Source organism: Ruditapes philippinarum, unplaced genomic scaffold, assembly GCF_026571515.1.
Source record: "Ruditapes philippinarum isolate M1 unplaced genomic scaffold, ASM2657151v2 ctg21177_1_1_1_1, whole genome shotgun sequence".
Classification (NCBI taxonomy): Eukaryota; Metazoa; Mollusca; class Bivalvia; order Venerida; family Veneridae; genus Ruditapes; species Ruditapes philippinarum.
Window position 1 is genome coordinate 8,053 of NW_026860520.1, and position 4,532 is coordinate 12,584.

General features: G+C 31.1%; 1 long non-coding RNA gene across 1 annotated transcript; it reads right to left on the bottom strand.

Annotated features, from left to right (window-relative positions):
- Positions 1-421: 421 nt before the first annotated feature.
- LOC132760454 (uncharacterized) lies at positions 422-3,346 on the bottom strand. The gene is made up of 4 exons (XR_009629852.1): positions 2,133-3,346; positions 1,703-1,813; positions 955-1,129; positions 422-713 (listed from the first exon to the last, which is right to left on the bottom strand). It is a non-coding gene; the product is annotated as an uncharacterized LOC132760454 (long non-coding RNA).
- Between the last annotated feature and the right edge of the window lie 1,186 nt (positions 3,347-4,532).

Below are 4,532 nucleotides of genomic sequence, written 5' to 3' on the forward strand. Positions count from 1 at the left end.
TTTCTGGGCGGAGCAATAGGTTAAAACAGTAGCGTCATGTTATTTCGATTGACAGCTCATTTTACGTCATTTCTGCTATGCAAATTAAGATCGAAGGAGTAAGTGTTTCTGTGCGGAGCTATAGGTTAAAACAGATACACCATTGGTGCGTTGACGATTTCTGGGTTTGCGTAAATTATACCATAATCACGTGACCTTTCTTATGCAACCTCACTCGACTTCGTCTCGTGAGGTCAAATGTCCATTCTTACCATGGACAATGTCCATTCTTTCCATGGACAATGTCCATTCTTTCCATGGACAATGTCCATTCTATCCATGTTCAAAACCAATTTTGAGGAATCTTTTATGACATCCATGGTCAATGTCCATGATATCACACTTGTGTTGAGATACCTATTTAAAAGTCTGTAAAAAAAAGGTCCCACACAATCTTTTTCACTTGGGAGTTGCACTAGTGTAACAATGATTTGGAATTGACAAGGCTGTAAAATTATGACACATTAAAGATTTATTTACACCATATATGAAGTAAAACAAGTTCTCAAATGTTCTCATTTATATTGTTCTGAATGGCTAAAACGGCCACAGTTTATTTTGTACACATATTTATTGTTCCACTGTTTTGTTGGCACGAGATGGCTTGACAATGTCACGCAGCTTTTCCCTGACCATCACTGGTGTGACATGCGGAAAATTCCTTTTGATGATATCTGTAAAGAACATAACAAATTATATAAATATTGACTTGACAAATCAATGTTTTATACTTAACCCTTGAATATAACAATTCAAATTATCTACATGGACAAGTAGCAATTTGAAGACACTTGTCCTGCAAGACGATTGGCTATGAAAAAAATTTTCAATCCCTGTTAAAAACTTCCAATGAAATTCAAAAACTTTCAATGAAATTTAAATAACCAAGAAAGAAAAAAAAAAAGAAACACTGACCGTAAATTCCTGTCAACTTTTCTTGGTCAACAGGTGGCCTTTTTTCGCCACTTTTGGATGCTTTCCCTGTCAATGATTTTCCGGCATATTCCTCCTCTTTATACAAAAAGCGGAATAGAACAATGGCCATCTTACTGTAGCTTGTTATGCCAATAACCTTGATCTGCAGTTGGTCCTGAAATGTAATATTGGCCTTTTCAGTTCTTTTGGATTCTTTGTTATCAATTTTATTACTGAAAACATTTGTAGCATTTTTGAGCTTTATTCATAACATAACACCATTTGTATTAACGATTAACGAGGTTGCCCTTTACAACATAATTAGTATTGTTTAAACATGATTGATAAAAAACATGAAAGGGTAAAAAAGTTAAGATGGAAAACTTTCAATTAAATGATTTTTGCAGAATATCAGCACAGAGTTATCAAGTAAACACCATGCTCTTTGATGAAAATGATTCATATTTGGTCAAAATCAACATTATGATAAACTTGTGTCAATTATTTCCCTGCTTTTCCTATATTTATATAATGACAACTTTTATGTTATGGCAGTTTAAATTACTCAATCCTTCACAAGTACTTAATTACCACTGAAAGTTTGAGATTTGTTCAGTGGAGTCAGTATAACAATAATATATGTATAAAACATGAAGAACAACATTTTGTTCAGACTTTGAAAAATAACATGCATTTATATGAAAACATGTTACTTCGACTTTTTCAACAAAACAAACTAAATTATTACCAGGATGGTTTTGAAAGCATTCTGTATTCAACAGTACATTTATGACTTTTACATCTGACATCCTTTGAGTTGAAACATCTCATGTGACTCCAAGACTTGAAAGTTTGCAACCTAATATGTTGAAAAAATAAACATATGTACATGAGTAACAAGAAATTACAATTAAGACATATTATGAATTTTATTAAATGTGAATTTGGAAATTCATTGCTTGATCAATCACCAATATTTTGAATGGAAAATTGTAATCTCTGATTTAAAATTTCCCGCCATTATTTAAAAATGAAAAAGATTTTCTTAACTATTAATATTGAAAAGTTACATGTATGTAGAAATACAATAACTGAAACAGTGTATACTTGCAAAGAAAGTTTGAAAAAACTAAAATAATAAGTGTTAAAAAATAAAAATACATTAATTTTGTACTTACTGTTAGAAATGGTTATATACATGTAGTTCCCTCCATTTTAACTGAATCATGAAATACACATGTTTAAAAGTTCATATTTCCAGAAAACTCTTGTAAATTTGTCCAGTTTAAACTCATTTGGTCTAATTTCCAATGCTCCAACATAATATTTCAAGTTATAACTTTTAAGCAGTATAGGCACTAATAAACATTATCTTTCAATGCTTCTGTTCAAATGACCCGCCTGGAAGGAGTGTTCTGACCTGTGATTTGTTCTGCAAGGGTATTAAGTTACTTGGGAGCTACAGTGTAATATAGTATGTTGTAAACCTGCTTTACCTCTTTCTATTCTCTTATATCAGATAGGTGAGTTTAACTATGGTAGTTATGAAAACAGCAGGTTCCACTTGAGGGGTCATAAACGTTTACATTGTGGCTGATGCTAATTTGAATGTTCCAGAAATTAATCACTATACATAAGTTACATCTACACAGGATGAATATATAAATTATATATACTTCAATAGAGATACATAATAATAATTAATTTATCAAAAATAAATAAAGAAATATAAGTGCATAACAATTACATTTGTTCTTAAATTTAAATTGTTTCTATTAAATTGTGTATTTATTTTTCTAACTTAATTAGGGTAATATATGATAATGAACCACAAAAACAGAAACAAACAAACCTAAACAAGTCTACAAGTAGTGAGTAGATTATCTTTTTATATAATTGAAATGGTATGCATAAGGGTACAGTATATTTTTCTATATTATCATTTAACTGAAGTTTGGAATTTAAAAAAAATAAAATAAAAAAAAAATCTACTTGATCTTACTATATTTGATTTCTTCTTTTCATGCTGAATAATTTGATACCCAATATGAACATATAATTTTTTTAAGAATGGCAGTTATGATTTTTTTAAACATTTTTCATGTTTTGGCACTTAGATTTTTTTTGCATATCCATCCAATCACTTTTGATAAAAATTTCTAAGTATGAGCAATGAAGTTGACCATGGACAATGTCCACATTAGACATAGTTTTTTTGTACTATGTCCATGAACATTTTTATATTCCCTGGACATTGTACATGTTATCCATGGACATCGTCCATGTTATCCATGTTTGTTAGTATGGACACTGTCCATTCACTTGACTTATCCATGTATTTCCATGCTCTTTCCATGGATATCCATGTATATCCATGGTCATTTTAAGGCTGTCCATGGACAATCTGTAGCCGGGATAACAAGCAAAACAAAATAAATACAATTAGATACTCCTTCTTAATTACTTTTTACTTTTGACTGTTTAATTAAATTTGTATGACTTCAAGGACAGAAAGCAGAAAACAAACACAATTAAGTAAAAAAAAAAATGGTGAAATCAGACAGGCCTATTAAAATCATTCCACCATAATGTACTCATTAAATTTGATTCCACCATTATACTTGTTGTTTTTTTTGTTTAATGGATGTATAATGTTTTAACCTGCATCATCATGGAATTTTATTTTGTAACTGGCAATCTGCCATATATGTTACTGTTTATTTGCGGTATATTTGGAATTTTCGTTGGCCCTTGCAATTTTAAGGTATTTTTCAAGTTTGATATTTCAGTTTCTGTAAATGAAGATAGATGACTCCATTTTTTTAATGGTTGCAAAAAGATATATTAGATCTAATTGTGCTATGTTTGCACACATAGGCATGAAAATAAGTCTTATTTTAAAAATCTGGAAAAACACTGTGGCATTTTAGTTATATACAGGCGCATCGTCACGATTTTGTGATTTGTGCGGCCAATTTGGTGGTTCTAGGTGTACCGGGGGGCATGCACCATGGATTTTTTTCTTGGATCCTCTCCAGCATTTTCCTGTGTATGTCATGTTTGTGTATTAAATACCGCGCCTTGCATAAGGGGCCACACAAGTGTCTAATTGTTAATCAGCGATGTTGTTATTTATGTGTATTTTTTTGGTTTTTTATGTTTTTCCCCCACTTGAAAATAATAAAGGACCAGACATTTTTGACAAGAATATTGGTCCAGCCAAGGCCCGACCAGCCAGTTAGACCGTTGAGGATGGCAATGATATACATTGTATTTTATATGGTAATGGAAAAAAATAAATACAGTAGTTTATATTCAGCCCGGAGCAGACTAATGTGTAGTTGTGACGTCAGCGCATTGAGTGCCAGACAAAATTATTTGTTGACATTTGAGTAAATATTGTCAATTTATTATTTTACAATTCTCTGATTTAAAATATCAGCCGTTGTAAAAGGACTAATTTTGTATTGTGTATCGAACACTGTCGAAATTGCTAAACTAGTTTGTTGACATTGATTTTCCACGTGTGTAATTAGATAAAATGTGTATCGAGTGTGCAAAAGGCATTGTAAATTCTA